This window comes from Meleagris gallopavo, chromosome 1 (assembly GCF_000146605.3).
Source record: "Meleagris gallopavo isolate NT-WF06-2002-E0010 breed Aviagen turkey brand Nicholas breeding stock chromosome 1, Turkey_5.1, whole genome shotgun sequence".
In the NCBI taxonomy this organism is placed as follows: Eukaryota; Metazoa; Chordata; class Aves; order Galliformes; family Phasianidae; genus Meleagris; species Meleagris gallopavo.
Genome location: NC_015011.2, coordinates 6,969,760 through 6,987,982, shown reverse-complemented (window position 1 = coordinate 6,987,982; position 18,223 = coordinate 6,969,760). Strand labels below are relative to the sequence as shown.

At 42.9% G+C, this 18,223-nt stretch overlaps 1 protein-coding gene across 1 annotated transcript in view; it reads right to left on the bottom strand.

Annotated features, from left to right (window-relative positions):
• The window catches only part of DMTF1 (cyclin D binding myb like transcription factor 1), a 33,472-nt gene extending 28,233 nt beyond the window's left edge, over positions 1–5,239 (bottom strand). Inside the window, exons 1-2 of the mRNA XM_019617117.2 lie at positions 5,224–5,239; positions 3,444–3,446 (exon numbers count right to left, since the gene is read on the bottom strand). The gene's annotated coding sequence lies outside the window, so the exon portion shown is untranslated. The remainder of the gene's footprint in view (positions 1–3,443; positions 3,447–5,223) is intronic.
• Between the last annotated feature and the right edge of the window lie 12,984 nt (positions 5,240–18,223).

Here is an 18,223-nt window from a genome sequence, read left to right as displayed (position 1 = left end):
CACGGGGCTGCGGGGCGAATACCTGCCCGCGTTCGCGGCGCGGCGGGAAGGGCACCATGGCTCGGCTCTGCGCGCTGCTGGAGGAACGCCTCCTGCTCCTCTGCTCTTTCCATCCGCACTGGTTTTATTTCCCTCTTGCCTTATTACCTGAGAAAAAAATATATGTATCGTCAAAAACGAGCTTTAAAATTGAATAGAGGCACCTAGGAGTGTGTGGCTCATGGTGTTTGTCACCTCACGAGCCAGGTACATGAAGGTGGCCATTGGTAAATAGTCACCTGCTGGGCTTCCTCACAGACCAACTTAGTAAATAAAGGCCAAATCAAATATTTTAGGAATATTTCAGTGAAAATGGCTAAGAGTGATTTTAATTGCTCAAGAGGCATGGTTTCGTCTGCGGTGAGAAGGCATTACTAGGTACTTGTAGTATAGGATATCCCGAGTTGGAAGGACCCGTAAGGATAATTTGGTCCAATTCCTGACTCCAAGCAGCAACACCCCATAATCAGACCACGTGTCTGAGAGATTTGTCCAGATGCTTCTTGAATTCTGGCAAGTTCAGTGCCATGACCACTGCCCTGGAAAGACTGCTCCAGTGCCTGAATACCCTCTGGTAAAGAACCTTTTCCTGATGTCTACCCTGAACCTCCCCTGTTTTTAGCTCCTTGCCATTCCCTCCAGTTCTATCATTGGTCACTAGAGAGGGGAGATCAGGTTCTGCCCCTCCGCTCCTCCACGTGAGGAAGCCATAGGCTGTGTTGAAATTTTCCCTCAGTCTCCTCCAGGTTGAACAAACCAAGGGACTTAGTAGCTGTACCTCATATGTCTTCCTCTCTAGACCTTTCACCGTCTTTGTAGCTCTTTGTTAGTGCAGTGCTGTGGGGACAGAACAGTGAGGAGACATCACTGGAAATCCCATCCAGATTTAACCACGCTGGGAGCGTCTAAAAATCACAACTCATGCTATCAGGAAAGATGCAGTTTTCCTTAATATCTGGTGGCCCTTCATACTTTGAAACCTCAAAGTCATGAAGGTGCTTACCTGGAACTGTTGAGCATGACTAGGGAAACTGCACGCTTCTCAACCAGCAGTGGGAGGGAGGTTAGGCAGGAGAGAGACCTCATCTAGTCTAGAATATCTCAGTGCCCATGGTTCAGCAACTGCATCTTGCCCATCAAGTTTGAATTCACTCTGTATGTCCTGAGCATGCTACAGCTTCACAATCCAGGGGTGAATAGGGTCCTTCCTGCATTGTTTTTCTGTAGAAGAAAACACATTGAAATGTAGTCATAAAGAAAAGCTGGAGGCTTTCATCTGTAAAACCAAGTTTTGTATTTGGTACATGGAAGCAGTGGGATGAAAACTGAATTTTAATAGGGACACAGGAAAGGATAGGGAGGAGATGTCGCCCATAAAATTTTGGTGGTGAAAGATGGGGAAGAAATGTATGGCTGGGACAAGAAGGTAACTGGAGTAAGTTGCTGAAAGCAGTTCAGAATGTACAGAAAGCAATAATGTTGATATTTCTTATACCTCAGTCTTCATAAGTGAGAAGTTCTATGAAGACCTCATATAGTAAGCAGCAAACACAAAGAGGACTCTGCATTCCAGGCTTTTCTGTGTGTTATCACCTGCATAAAATGCAAAGTCTTTATCCTTATTCTCCCTTTATCATATGTATCCAAATGTACCTTGTAGAAAACAATATTTTAACAGAAAAATCTTTGGCTGCTTTTATGTAGTGATGTTGTTCTGAGATGTGCTGTTATGAGATGTGATGATGATAAACCTTTGCTGTCAGGCCACTCTGAAATGCTTAGTGGGCTGAGGAATGAATGGTATAAACCATATTCAGAAACATTTACTTTATAGTGAGTTGATTCAGACCTATGTGGAAGAAACAATGGCTTCAGTTCTCTGTTGTTTCATGAACAGGATGAAATCTCTGTAACAGGCTCTTATTCTGTGAAACAGATGAGACTTGTGCCTCCTGATTTGTTTTGTGTTAAAGAAACAATTATAAGTACACATACTTACTTAAGTTGAAGAAAGAATCAAATGTGGAGTTTGCTATGGACCTCACAATTTCTTTTTCAAGCAGCAGTTATGTTTTTGAAACCACTCATACTGTTTTTTACTTCCGTAAGGCCAATTTTCCTGGTAGCCACCAGGTGTCTCTACTGCAAGGTGCTCTGGACCCACCGGTTGCATCCAAGAGACACAACTTTAGTCCCTTCGCTGTGCAGGTAGTGTCCTCTCACTCCTCACTCATTAGGGAAGAAATGAGGCTGTAGACATGCTAGGATAATATAATTATGTTGGCTAAGATATGCATACATTGCTTAATGTCTTCTGCCTCATGGTTTAGGAAGAACAGCATCTCAACATAGATGATCTGCAAGCTAAGGGCCTGGGAAAATTGCAGATGGGGTAGCGGAGATGAGCTGACATAAGGATTACTCTAATGCCATGTCAGAACAATTAGCAGAGGTAATGGAGATATTTTGTGCAGCTCTTTATTTCTTCTTTTCTCATGTTAGCTGGCTGGGATCAGCATGCCTAAAACCTAGTTGAATTGATTTAAACATTGAAGTTCCACACATGCAAGTGAGCAAACCAGCCTGCACCCCTGTCTGGGAAGTTATTTTATCTCCTAACTTCAGTTTCCTAGGGATACCTGGAGTACATTTGTTCTGAGATGAATGGCCACCTCCTGCTCAGCTCCGCTGAGGTCCGCTTTCAGATGGAGGTTTTGCTCCTTCTCTTTGGTTCTGAGAGCACCAACATCCTGGTAGGTTACTACTGCAGAATTCAGCTGTAGTAGACAGATACAGGACAATCCCCTTCGAAGGACTTCAGTGCTGTGGGAAAAATGATCTCAAATTTTGGGAATTTTTTTTCTTAGTTTAATTGATTGCCATTTAAGACCAACTTCTGATTACTGATTTGGATATCAGAAAGGAGCATCAAAGAAGCACTTTAACACATTCCCACCTTCTTCTGCAGGCTCAGTTTCCCCTAGCCACCCTATGGGTTACACTCAGGTTGTCCCAGTTCCTTTGGTAAGGTAGAAATGCCAGTTGTGCCTCCTGCTTCTGAAGCAACAAGGTTTTCCATTCTCTATGCTGCAGAAAGGATTGGGATCTCAAGTGTTTTGACTTGTACAAGTTTCACATTGCACATTCAATGATTAAATGCAGAATGAACTGCTCATTTAAGTGGCCTGGTTCTCTCCATGGAGGTCTTCAGTTGCACACCTCTGCACTGACAGTAGAAGGAGTTTCAGTACTTACAGAGTAATGATCCTTATGCTCCACATTCATTGGCACATTACATATGCCCTGTTTTAATGAAGTCTGTTGTGCTGGGCCCATTTCAGATTACTATTTTTGGCTGTAGTTTCGTGGAAAGATGCTGGCAAAAATCATACCTTTTCCCCAACTTCCTGCAATCCACAGTTTCAGATGAGCCTTATTTGGCTGCATGTGTTTGTGTTTTGTATCGTGTCTGCTTAGTGCAAGACATTCCCACTGGCACTTTGAACTTGTAGGGCAAAGGCACAAATTTAAACCACCAAACATCCACCACTGTAACTCTGTTCCCAGTGGCTATGACAGGCATCAAGAGTGCTGAGCAGGGGCTTAGGATTCATATTCTAAAAATGCATCTTTGTGTTAGTCATAAAAATTTTGCTCTGGGAAAAAGGCAAGTCCACAGAGAAGAGTTAGGCTATTTCACAGAATCGTAGAATGAGAATCTGTGGCTGAGATGGAAGGGATCACTTGGAATCATTTAGTCCAACCCTCCTGCTTCAAGCAGGGCCACCTATACCACACTGCCCAGGATCACGTCCAGGCGGAAAATAGCCTGGCCTCATCCTGTTGATGCCTTTAAGATATTTGTATGCATTAGTAAGATCCCCTCTTGGTCTTCTTCAGGCTAAACAGGCCTCTCTCAGCCTTTTCTTATCAGAGAGTTGCCCCAACCCCTTAGTCATCTTTTCAGCCCTGTGTTGGACTAGCTCAAGGAGCACTGAGTCTTTCTTGTAATAGGGAGCCCAGAACTGCACAGAGTCCTCTAAATGTGGCTACAGCAGATCTGGGTAGAGGGGAGGATGACCTCCCTCCACCTACTGGTAACACTCTTCCTAATGCAGCCCAGGATACCATTGGCCTTCTTGACCCCAAGGGCACTCTGCTGGCTCACAGCCTGCTGTCCACCAAGTCCTTCTCTGCAGGGCTGCTTTCCAGTAGATAATTTCCCACAGATTATCCCATCTAAGCTTTTGTATGTGGGTTCTTCCATCTTTCCCTGAGGAAATGCATCTTGCTGTCACAGAGATGGAGATGTAACTCCTGAGGGCAGGGAATTTTTGTGTGGAGGTGGAAATTGGCACAAGCTGGAGGGAAAATACACCTCTTCTCACTGTACCATCCTGCAAACAGTCTGCCTCCTGTTTGTGTATGAGATTATTCATATTTACATGGATTTCACTCTGTATATATGTGTATATAATTATGTGTGGGTATAGGAAATATATTCATTACTTATTTACAGAAAAATGTATTTATGTATACATAAACAATCTACTATTTCTAAAACACTTGATCATCTGTATGCTCAGAATTTGTTAGGAGCTGGCTGTTGTGGATTGCTGAGGCTCTGAAGAGATGCCATGAAAGAAGGAAATCCCAGAGAAAGAGTAATGGAGCATGACATGAACTTGCATGGCTTCCCCATTGCAGAGATCATGTTTCTGTAGCACGAGTGCAAGAGGAGAAGAGGAGAAAGGATGAGGCTTCACAGAATCGCTGGTGAAATAGATGGTAGAGAAAAGGAGAGAGCAGATGGGAGGAGCAGATGGATCCCAGTTGGGAAGCGGCTTACTGTGTGACACCGGCATCAGAGGTGCTGATTGCAGGAGAAGACAAGGCACTGCTTGAGGAGAGGGTGGCAAAATTTAGTTCTTGCTGTAGGAGGAACAGTCCAAAGTGGAGAGGCCCTTTCTGCATGGTATCTTACAGAGATGGTATGCATGGGCTATGGGTGGGCAGGGGAACTGCAGCTGTGTAGGGAGGAGAGGGACATGAGGACAAGAGCTGGTCCCTCAGCCCTTGTCACCTATGAAATTCCAGTAACTGGGGTTGGTATGACCACAAGCCTGAGCTCTCTGAGGAGCTGTGAGGAAGAAAATGATGTATTACATAGAGGAAGAACGTGACCTGTTTTGGATCTGAAAGTTGATTTAGCTTTCATGTAGGGTCAGCATTTTGGCAGTGTTTGCCACATCTTGGTTACCGTGAAAATACTGACAAAGCTCCCGATTCTTTGAAGGGGACAATTTTTATTTTATTTTTTTTAAGCAGAATGTACTATTTGTCATGTAATTCTACTCTTTGCAGACAGGTGGTGCTGCAATATATCCTAGAACTGGGAAACCGCTTTTTCAGCTCACAGAGGGGATATCAAGCAGAATCTACTTTATATTTTCATTCTAGTTTGTTCCTAAATTTGCTTTACTCACTACAGAATGAAATTCTTTGCCTCTTTGTTGTTCTGCTTCCTTTGTGTATATAAGCAGACCAGCAAATTTTCTTTTAGTTTTGTTGGATTATCACAGAGCTGGCTGGCAGATCTTAACTTCAAACTCAAATCTTTCCATTAGAATAAATGCTATCCATGTTGTTATTCCCCCGATGCAGGATTTTCTTGTGTTTAAAAAACCTGCATTTTGGGTCCAAGCAGATCTTGCAGTCTCTCTTTAACAGCAGTTTGGAGCTTCTGTCAGCAGATATACCAGATACACAACCTAAGCTATCTCTCACAGCACTTCTGCCCCAATTTTTGTTTCCTTTTATCTCTCTTCTTGATGCTGTGGCACATTGCTGATGGGTTGTCTTGCAAAGTACAGTGTGATTAAAGATTTCTCTCAATGCTTTATTTCTGGGAAACAACAACAACAATAAACTTTTTGTTCTCAAAAAAAGTGCGTGTAAGGGGGATTAATGAAGGGTAGGATCAGTTTGTTCAGTCTCTAAATTTGAAGGCCTAAAAAGCTGCTGAAAAAGCAGTGCTAGACCTCATCTGCTTTTCAGAATCCCCTTGAGGTGTTAAAAGTTTTCATGTCTCCTGCTCCGATATTCTTGAAGAGTGGCTGAAAATGCTGGACCAGAAGAGTAGGAATGACAAGAAAAAACAAAGAAAGATGCTATTCTAACAACCAGTGCACCTGAAGGCAAATGAACTCGTTGCAAGTGTATCTAGTAAGAGTTTAATGTAAAAGCCTTTCACATCCTAGTGTGCTGGATGCGAGAGCTCTGTTTTTTCCTGTCCAGCTAAGCATCAGGCTTCCTACCCTGGGCTCGTCATATGGCTCTGTGTCAGGATAGGGAGCAGCTTCCCCTGCTTTTACTGTCTGCCAGAATGCAGCATGACCAAAATGGTCCAGAATAACTTATTTGTTGTTTTTGTGCTTTTGCCTGGATCTTTTCAGTGACACAAACCTGTGAGGCTATAGCAAAGCCACAGGAGAAGGCTACAGGACATGTGAGCAGAACTGGCTGCAAGTGGAGTACTTCAGGAATCTCCTCAGATGATTTTACCACTGAAAAGAACATATCTATGGACTCATGCCCCGTGCTGAGTAAGAGCTTGGATGGATCCTTGCCAACTTCTGGGAGAGAGTCTTTGCCAGCAACTTTTATTCAAAAAGACATAAGCACCATTGCTCTTCTCACAATCTTTCCTTTTAACAAGAAACCAAACAAGTAGAGAACTATTCTGAGGTGATGACCAGGTGGATGAGTTCTTTTAGGGTTCCTAACCCTCTCTCTGAATGCTTCACAGTCATGCAGAAAAGACAGAAACTAACTTCTCCAGAACTCCTCCATGCGTCTCCAGGGACACTATTCCCTCCATTCAGACATTTCAAGAAATGTCTGCATTTACCACAGAAGGACCAAAGGGGAGGCTTCTGAGTAATCTTCAAACACTTCATAAGTAACATCAAAAAACATCAGCCCAATCCTGCATGATTCTGAGTTCTCCAAATACATTTATCTTACCAACTGCAACACCAAATGAAGTAAAAAACTACTGAGGAGCCTCAGTGTCCCCAGTGCTAGTGCCCAGTTTCAATGAAATGCTCATGTCGCTTTTCTTGAACTTTCTGATGTGTTCAGAGCAAGTCTCAGTGTTCTACAGAATTGTCTTCTGTGCCCATATGCTGACTCACTGATGTCAGAGGGATTGTACCTGGGTGCGAGAAGTTCATCTCTTTGAAAATTCATTGAAAATTAGGGTTTGAAGCCTGAGCCATAATCAATCTGCCTTTTCCTACTGGAGATGTAAACAAATTGGTGAGAATAATCTTCAGAAGCAGTACATCGTATTTGGAAATTTACAGGGCAGTGGCTGGGATAACACTATCCATTTCCAGAAGTGTCAGAGTGATCTGTTTCTGAACCTTAAGCAAGTCTGCATTTCCATAGGACTTAGTAAAATATGCTTCACATTCTGATCTGATTTCCTGGGCTAGAGAAAAAGTGACTAAATGAGCTGGTAATACTACCTGGCAGCTGTCAAATGACTTTTTGTCAAGAGAGAAAACGGAAGGACATATGTTCTGAACTCCTGCTACTTATGATAGAGGATGAAAGAAATAGAAGGGGTTTAAGTTGGAAATGAGGTCATGCATCATGCCCTTTGGACAGCATGTAATCTGGCTAATGGCATCAAGTAGCTATATAAATAACTTCATTAAAATGAACTTGTTTTAAATGAGCTAAATAAATCAGACTCGTTTGTCAAAGAGCTGGGATGAAATAATCGGGTTAATTTAAAGCTGTGCACTGGGGGTATGATTCCCGAATTTCTTCCGCTGCTGAAACTGCCGTCAGTAGAGTCACACACCAGTGGGAGCCCTGAGCCCAGCAGGAAAATGGAGATGGAGCTTCTACATCTCCCAGGAATCCCTCTCTTCTGTTTGTAGCACAGTATCCAAAGTTCCACAGCTGAAAGTATTTGTTCCAGGGCATTTAAAGGATCATTCAAAGATCACTAGGTCTTTTCCTTTTGGGGTTGATGTAAACCCACCATGCTTCAGTGAAGTCAGTTGAGCTGAACAAATTTAGACCAACTATGTATATGATTCCCGGGACAGCAAATGTGAAAATTGTCCTTTCACACTGCAGGCCATCTGTCTGTCTGTCTGCGTACTCTCTTATTCAAACCTCAGTTCTGAATTGCTTGGATTGTCCTCCGGTGGAGCAATAACTGCGTGTACCGTCATCAGACATTGATGTGTCACCAGTTTTCCTTTTTGTTGTGAACGAAAACATGAATCTCACAGAAAATGAGTTTAAAATTCGCATTTACAGACAGCTGCCTTTCAAACAAAGGGCTGAGAAATTGATTCTTCACTTTTATATATCTGCCGAGAGCAGAGTTGGGGGCATGGCATGTTGTGTTCTTACGCAACGAATCTGCCCTGCAGTGTCTGTAGCTGACAGCTATGGATTTATCAAATGAGAAACTGGACCGTGAATAAAGCTCTCAGCAATAAAAAGCCCTTCAGCTTTTTAATACATCTCGGTCCCAAGCCCTTTGGTTTTGCTCCTGCTGTGATCCCTCAGCCCAGGTAAAGGGCTGTGCAAATGACTTCAGGCTATGGGAGAAATTCCTCATTCTCAGGGCTCTGGTTTATCCAGCTTGGTTGCTGATAGCAACTTCTGGGCTGCTTTAGCTCTGTGAGATGAAAACAGCTTTAAGAATATGTTCACCAAGGTATGGTGAGTATTCCAACATTTTCATCTCAGTCCTCATCATAGCTTCCCAGCCCAGTCTGCACCTGTAGAGAGGTACAGAGCTGCTTTCTTCTGCTCTCCTGTGGAGCACTCTGGCCCTGTAGGATTTGGTTTATTATTTTAGTTCAGTGATTTACAGTTTTAGAGCTTTTGGACCTCGCTTCATTGTCAAGATTTTCCCATTGGCTGAGATTCCCCCTTCCTGCTCTGAGCTCCAGGGAGGCCTTCCCCTCTGATAGACATTAACAAACACAGCAGCTAACCTGGGGCTGACACAGCTGCAGCATTTATGCAAGTCACATTGACATCAAATAGCAGCCATATGCACAGGGCCAGAGGTTACACTTCTGTGGTAAATTTGATGCAACGCGGAATGAAGTGCTAATCTGTTAGTACTGTCAGCATGCTGTCTGCAGAGGAAATCGGATCATGTCCAAGCAGAAAACTTTGCTTCGACTATGAAAATGGTTTGTGATATTATGAGTTTCTTCATTATGATAATGTTGATAGCGGCGGTTTCTCTCTGTAGGACTGAAACACATGATTTTATGAGCAGGAAGGAGTGATCCTCAGGGATCTGAATGCATCTGGAAGACCTTCTCATTATGTGCTTATTTTTTCTCGTGCCAGGTGTGTCATATCCTCCCTGCTTATAGAGCTGGATGTATCCCACATGGCACGCTCTCATCAGACAGTCAAAACTGTCAGAGTTAGCCAATAGAACTACTCTTACTAGTGAAGTGAGCAGGATTTACACTTCAGATATCGTACTAAGTCATATAACTCTCTTGTAAAATCTTTCTAATCACCCTGAGCAAATGGCAATTAAAATAAAGTACAGAATTCTACTCTCATGAACATATGTTTGCTTTCCTGTATTGTAGCCATGAATGCTGTACTGTGACCTGCATCCTGGTTCCTGTTATAATTTCTCTTTTCATCTGCTCACTTGTTTTATGGATGATTTTTTTTTTTTTTCAAATTACATCTGCGTTCTAATGAAAATTGTTGTGGGTCTAAGGGAATAGTGTATTCTATGGATGGAGTATGACTGCAGCTTTCAGTGCAACTCAGTGTCTAGGAGAAGGATGCAGAGGGTGATGGCAGTGGCCATTCAGTGACAACAAAGGGTTTAGAGGGGACATTTCAGCCAGGAGCAAAACCTTCTCCTGTATTTCCATCTCTTTTCATTAAATCAAAAATATTTCTGCAACTTGGAAACGCAACCTTGTCAAACACTGACAACAAGGTAGAGCTACCAGCAGAAAATGAGTCATTATATCATTAAATTAGCAATCAATCTAACAAACAGTGAAAGGCTGTCTGGCCTATCTCTAACAGGTGGATTTGTTATCTGAGTAAGAAATCCTTTTTTTATCTCTGCAGCTGATGAGGCATGGCAGCAAGGGATCAGAAGAATCTACGTTCAGGAAAGAAAGGAATCTCTGCAATAGGACTGACAAGGAGAAAAAGGAATTACAAAATAGCTCGAATGAGCAGTAAGCCAATTAAAATATTCTATCATCAATTAGTTTGGAAAGAAAGTAGAAAGTAGTGAATATTAAGATTGAAATCTCAAGATCCTCTTCTTACATAGAAGAGGATCTTTACTGCAGTGTAGTTGTCAATATAAGCAGAATTAAGTGTGTACATTCAGCATCTGCAGAATCTTCACTTATTTCAGCACAATCCAAACGCGAGAGTAAGGATGTCAGCTCTGAGGTTTCCTAGCATGTAAATATTGAAGTGTATGGTTAAATATGTATCATGGAAGGTTTTGTGAATTTACATGAGGAGCCTAATACTTTGGGAGTCAGAGCCATGCACATTTTTTAGGTAATATTTAAGCACTTAGGACCCTATTCAGAACCACTGATATCCAGGAAGTTAAGCCCAGTTATTGCAAATCCCTTTTAGACTTTTTTTTTTTTTAATCTCACTGAGGAATATTGCTCATTGTATCTTGGACAGCTGTAGCAAGCAGCCTTGAGATTGGAAAGCATGACAACTCCTTGGTCTTTTAGCAGAAAAGTCAGTTCTGGTTACAGACATGAAAAACCCAGGAAAATATCCAAACTGATTGCAAGGTTACATGAATGCTGGGTGTAACTTCAACTCTTTCAAGTATCTTGCAGCACCTCAGCCCTCAAAGGCCTTAAATAAGTATTGCTTGTATGTGTGCAGAGATGCGGCTGTAATCATTAGTCTAATTTTTTTTTTTCTTCCCCTTGCTTTTTTGCTTTTCTGGACTGTGCCTTTAATCCCAGAGCTGTTTGCAGCTGCTTTGACAGCAGCTGGGATCCAGGCCAGTCTGTTTTCCAGGTGTGATGCATACCAAGCCCTGCCTTTTTCCTCTTTCCTTCCCTTTCTAGTAGGGATTCAGCAATAGAAGTCCTAACTGACACTATGGAAAATCTTGCCTGTTAACAATCTTGTACCTGGGTCACAGCAACACAACGGTCAGTGCAAGCTGGGGGATGAAAGGATGGAGCACAGCCCTGCCAAAAAAGACATCGGGGTACTGGTAGATGGCAAGCTGTACATGAGCCAGCAATGTGCCCTTGCAGTTCAGAGAGCCAACCATATGCTGGGCTGCATGAAAAGAATTGCGACCAGCAGGGCGAGGGAGGTGATCCTGCCCCTCTGCTCTGTGCTGGTGAGGCCTCATCTGGCGTACTGCCTCCAGATGAGGAGTCCTCAGTACAGGAGAGATGTGGACCTGTTGGAGTGCATCCAGAGAAGAGCTAAAAATGATCCATTGAATGGAACACCTCTCCTATGAGGACAGGCTGAAAGAGCTGAGAATGTTCAGCCTGGAGAAGAGAAGGCTGTGAGGTGATCTGAGAGCGGCCTTTCAGTATCTAAAAGGGGACTGTAAGAAAGAAGGAAAAAGGCTCTTAGCAGGGTCTGTGGTGATAGGACAAGGGGAAATGATTTCAAACTAAAAGAGGGTAGATTTAGATATTAAAAAAAAAAAGTTTTTTACGATAAGGGTAGTGAAGCACTGGCACTGGTTGCCCAGAGAAGTGGTGGATGTCCCATCCCTGGATACACTCAAGGTTGGGCTGGACAAGGCTCTGAACATCTGATCTAGCTGTAGGTTTCCCTGTTCATTGTAACAGAGTTGTGTTAAATGACCTTTACAGGTCCCTTCCAACTGAAACGATTTTATGATTCCATGATCCTACTCTCTCAGGCTAATGGAATTGCCTTAGCTTTAGGAAACTATTTATATGCAACAATAAAGTCAGACTTCATCTATAAAAATTACATGCATATTTCCAAAGTGCTCCAAAGCTCTGATTTTTTTCTGAATTGAAAGACGCTCATAGCTGAAGTAAAGGCTGAGAGGCAGAAAAGGCCTATTGTAGAGACTGCATCTACATCCAGACTTCACCCAGACCTGGTTCTATCCAGATCCAAGAGTTGGGATGTTATTCCTGCCTAGATCCATCAGGTTAAGCTGTGTACCTGAGTGCTGTGTGACACTGAGAGAAGTCCCCAGCCCTGTAACATTCCTGGAGTCAGCCAGTCAAATCCAGTGTTTTGTATGCAGCTATTCTTTATCCTTGCAATGTGTAATAGCTCAATTATGTGCACAGAGCTGAGAGACACATGAATACAGCACTGAAAGAGTGACAGAAACATAATGTGCTTTCCCAGGAATTTTCTATACAACTTAATTGCATTGCTTGTTCTCAAAGAATGGCAAAGAGAATTAACTTATTGGTAAATTAACAAAAAAAAAGAAAAAAAAAAGAAAAAAAAAGAAAAAGTCAATTTCTAACCATGAGGAAAAGGTGAGTCAAGTTTACATATTTGTCACAAAGAAAAGAAAATATTTCAAATAGGCTGCAACAACCAGCAATGTATATGATAGACAGATGGATTTAGGAATTTCTGTTTTCCATTGGCTCATGGCAGGTAATTATTGTTTTTCAGTTTGAACAGCTCTATGCACATTCATTGCAACAGTCAACTGGATGTAAGAAACTCATGGTTGCTGTAAATATATGTGAAGAATGGCAGTATAGAGATAGGGTCACTCATCCTGGTCAAAAATTAGTGCTGCTCAGTTTTCAATTCACTCTTTTCCAAAAATGAGGGTTTTCTAAAAAATACAGCGATAAAGCCATTATTAGTGACAATATTTGATCACACAGAAGTTCCAAAATGAAACGTTTTCAGTTTTATTGACAGTAAAATAACCCTAAACATAAAAATATCTTTCCTTATTGTGAGTTTGGCAAGTTTTCCATTTCTAGTGACATTATCTGTTGTCTCAACATGATGTGAAGTCTGATTAACACTGATGTAATAGTCCCAAACTACGTAACTGGCAAACATTGGTATTAATTTGTTTCTTGAATTTGAAATTACTTCTTCAATTTTGCATTCTAGTGTGGGCACTTAAATAGCCACTGCCAGTTTGATGTCATTTGTAGGGCTGAATGGCATGTGGATTGCTGTGTGGAGGTACAGCCCCTTGTCCATTGCAATTTGGGAAGTGCAAACCTTATTCAGGCATGGGAAGCTGGATATACACCTCAAAGTTTCAGAAGCAGAAGTTCCCAATGGTACACGCAGAGCAGAGATGGCAGATGTAGGAGGTGTGCACCAGGCTTGGCCCTGACCCAAGGCAGTGAGCTCAGCCTGCTTCCTGCACACCCCAGGCACTGTGAGCGCTGGCTCATGGCATGATTCTCAGTGAGATCTTTTCTGCTTTGTCTAAGCAATTAAATAAGCCTTGGGGCAGTCAGGGATTGCTCTGCCTTGGAAGCAGACAGCTTCAAGGATGTTTGGATGCAAAGGTGTATTGTTCCAGCCCAAATGAACACATCTAATACAGGGTTCTCGGCTTGTCTGCTGGAAAACAAGATGACAGTAGACTCCAAATGTCATGTGATGGAAATAAATATATCTAGGCTGTCAGCATTTGGGATATTGAACTGGCAAACAATGAAGTAAATATGAAAAATGAAATAAAGGATAGTAGGACAATTATGGGATTTTTCTTGTGATAAGCAGGAAATCTGGTCATTATTACTTCCAGCTATCTGAGAGCTAATGCTTCACCTGACAAACCTGAGAGTCAGGAGCAGAACTGACATCCATGTTGTCCAGGATGCACAGCTGCATCCGAAATCTCACATGAGCAGATGTGGAAGAACCAACTACAGTAATGATCTCACCTTCTCTGCCTGTTGACGTGTTGTAAACAAACATCCTCGTTGTCTGTTTAACTGTTAAAGCTCTTCCCTAAACATCAGTGATGGGACATTCTTCTATTTATTAGCAGGGGCTCTGCGCATGTTAGAGATTAAGGGGGAAATATTCATTACTTACAACTCTTTCCATCGATTCATAGTGTCAAAGTCAATACTATAACCTCATGTGTCGCCCAGTGCATAAAGAAAAATAAAAAGATGCTTTTTGCACCATACAGTTTGTGATCTGTTTATCAAAGAAAACAATATATGTTGCTAAAAAGCAAGATTTGATCTTTGCTCTTTCTCTGTTAGCATCCATGGTTTCAGCCTGTTGCTTTTGACCAGCACCTGAAATTCACTGCTGAGCCAGATGCTATTTGCTTTGGCTCTAGTTTGCCCTTTTTTCTGCTAACAAAGTTGGCAGTGGAGGTTTTATGGGCTTCCTTTTCCCTTTGCTCAGAGGGAGAGACAAAAACTCTGTACAGTGTGGATGAAGGCAGACATCCACCCTAACACACAGCACCCACTTTGATAAAACAGCAATTGTTGGTAGGTTTGTTGTTCTCCCATTATGTCTTCCATTTCCAGAGGGAAAAATGGTGCTCAGAGTATCATATGCTCAAAGAGAGCTGATGAATTAGACTTGGAGACCTCATGTTCCTGTTGGCAGCGGCATCCATGTCTACTTTCAGCAGAGTCACAAAATTAGATCTCATCTCAGAGGGTCTGCTGTTGCCTCCAACTCTGCTCTTGTATAATACAAACCCCCAAATGACACCCAGTCATTTCTGCACGGAGTGGGAAATTCTGTTTCAGCTGTGGCAAGGCTGTCAGAATGATATCCAGCTGTGATTTAAAGATTTCATGGTAATATGCAATCCACACAGCTCTCCATGTGCTGTTCCATGACTCACCTTTCCTGTCACCTTTCTGTGCATTATCTTATTTTCAGTGTGAAATTATTTAGCATCAGCTTCCAGCTGGAGCCGATGCTCATGATGTTTATTTTTGGGGGGGTGGGGGAGGAAGAAAACATCACGATTCAAAATATTTTTGTTATTCAGGCAGTGAACAAAGCACCTTTTAACTTTATTTGAATAAACACAGAAAAAATTGGCTCCTTTTCCCTCTTGCTGTGAGATGTTCATCCCAGACTAATTTAGATTAATGACATATCTAATGCTTTTCATTTGCAGATATGATTGGGCTTTTAGGAGCCTGCATTTTGTTTCTGCCATTTCACAACCTTAGAAAATGTGGCAGAACTGACAGCCTTACCCTAGGAATATTCTGTGAAATGCAGAAATTGTAGTATATACATCTATTTACTCCTCAGGAGTAAATAACCTCAGGAGGTTACATGGAGCCATGAGTTCACCTCTGAGCTTCCTCTTCTCCAGATGAAACAACACAAGCATCCTCAGCCTCTCTTCATAGAATGTGCCTTCCAGGCCTTTGTTGCCCCCCCCACATGCTTTTAAGAGCCCAGAACTGCACGCAGTATTCAAAGAGAGGCTGCACAAATTATATATCCCACTATATTTGATGGGAGAATTATAGACTGATAGAATGGCTTGGGTTGGAAGGGACCTTGAAGATAATCTAGTTCCCACCCCTGCTTGTGGGCTGCTTGTTTCCCATCAGCTCAGGCTGCCCAGGGCCCCATCCAACCTGGCCTTGAGCACCTCCAGGGATGGGGCATCCGCAGCTTCTGTGGGCAGCTGTGCCAGTGCCTCACCACCCTCTGAGTAAAGAATTTCCTCCTAACATCTGACCTAAATTTCCCCTATTTTAGTTTAAAGTAGTTTTCCCTTCTCTTATTGCTGTCAGGAAGTGTAAGAAGTTGGATCCTTTCCTGCTTGTAAGCTCCTTTGAAGTACTGGGAGGCTGCAATAAGGTCTCCCCAGTGCCTTCTCCTCTCCAAGCTGAACAAGCCCCGCTCCCTCAACCTTTCGTCACAGGAAACATGCTCCAGCCCTCTGAGCACCTTTTTGGTCTTATTCTCGACCTGCTTTAACAGTTTCACATTGTTCCAGTACTGGGGGCCCAAGACCTGGACCCATTACTGTAGATGGGGTCTCTTTTGACCAGCTGTTCATGCTGTGTTCAGTGCACCCCACAGTACACACTGCTGGCTTACATTGAGCTTCTGGCACTAGCACCCCTAGGCCCCTTCCTGGTGAGCTGCTCCCAGCCGCTTGTCTCAGTCTGTACCTGTGTCCAGTGTTACTCCATCCCAGGTGCAGCACCCAGCATTTAACTTTGTTGAGTTTCATTTTGATGATGATTGTCCAGTTCATCACCCGGTGTACTGTGACTCTGTAGTTTTGGGATTCATCCCTGCTGAATCAATGTGATGCGGCTCAGGCTTAATTTGAGTGAGCAAGCTGGGACTGGCAGGGCTGCAGGAAAATCATACAATCTTTAAAGTTGGAAAAGACCACTAAGATCTCCTAGTCCAACCATTCACCTATCACTAACATTGCCTACTAAGCCATGTTCCTTCAGCGCCACATCTACACATTTCTTGAGCAGTTCTAGGGACGGTGACTCCACCACCTCCCTGTGCATCCTGTTCCAGCACCTGACCACTCTTTCAGGGAATTTTTTCCTAATATCCAACCTGAACTTCCCCTGGCACAACTTGAGGCCATTCCCTCTCATCCTATCACTAGTGACACAGGAGAAGAGGCCAACTCCAACCTCCTTATAGGCACCTGTAGAGAGCAATAAGGTTTCCCCCGAGCCTCCTCTTCTCCAGACCAAACAATCCCAGTTCCCTCAGCCGCTCCCCATAAGACTTGTGCTCCAGACTCCTCACAGCTTCTGAAGATGCTCCAGGGCCTCAATGTCTTTCTTGCAGTAGGGGGCCCAAAACTGAACACAGTACTCAAAGTGCATCCTCACCAGGGCTGAGTACAGAGGGATGACCACCTCCCTGGACCTGCTTGCTGAACTATTTCTGATACAAACCAGGATGCCCATTGGCTTTCTTGGCCACCTGGGCACACTGCTGGCTCATGTTCAGCCAGGTGTCAAGCAACATCTTCAGATCTTTTTCTCAGCAGATCTGACTGGGAGAGAGGGAGATGAGGTCAGCCCAAAGCAGCAGTAAACATTTTTGAAAAAAGAAAAAAAAAAAAAAGATGTATTGTAACTCTATTGCTAGGAGATGAAATAGCTTGATTCTCTGGGAAACCCTGAAGGTAGTGATCAATTATAGTCTGGGTGTTTATATTCCATTTTGAGTATTAGGAATTTAGATGGAAACAAAGGGAGGAAGGATGGGTAGGGAAAGGAGGAAGAGAAATCCAAGTTTATGTTCAGAACTGACCTTTGAGCAAGAGCCAACTGGATTGTGCAGGACCTCTGACATGCTTAAAGGATATTAGAGAAATGGCAGAGAACTCACTCTCTACTTGTGTTTAACTTTCATGGGTCTTTTAATGCCATTGGGATGTCCTATGGGACCAAAATGTCAATGCAGTGTCAGCTTCTGTCTTTCAGAAAATCTCTGAGAACCTGAGTTGACGTGAAAAGACATGGGATACTTCACCTTTGTGTGACTTTAAAATCACCCTTGCACAAAAGCACATGGGCTTGATTTTCAATTGTGTTCTTTTGATTTTAAATGAAGCAGATTCCAATATAATCAATGTAATTCCACTTAACTAAGACTAGAACTTGGAACAGAAGGTCATTTTCAGTGTTCTGTAACTCCACTAACATCAAGAGGACTGCACAGAGCTGTGGGCTGTCCACGGAGTCATCGCTGTGCTGCAGGATGCGTCATCAAAAGACCGAATAACCCAGCTCCCATCAGTGATGCTACAAGGAGCAGAGCTGGGCAGGAGAGCTTTTTGAACAGATGCTCCCTCTACACAAATTAGCTTTCATACCAAACATAAATTTCATGCCTGGCATGCTGCTATTGCAAGCCTGGTGCTCGGCTTTGTGCCTTATTCCCAGAGAAGCAAATGGTTTAAGGCTTTATATTGCCAAGTGGGGAAGCTTGTGCAGTTGGGAGCTCCAGTTTGACACACACAGTGGCCAAGGAGGACAATTCAGCACTATCTGCTTCCTGACTTTGCTTGCATCGATTTTCATGGGTACCCAAAATGGAAAAGAAATGAAGAACCTAAGAGGGAGTTTACTCTCACCTTTCCCCTCTCTCCAGTGGAAGCATTCACTTGTGGCTTTATTAGTAA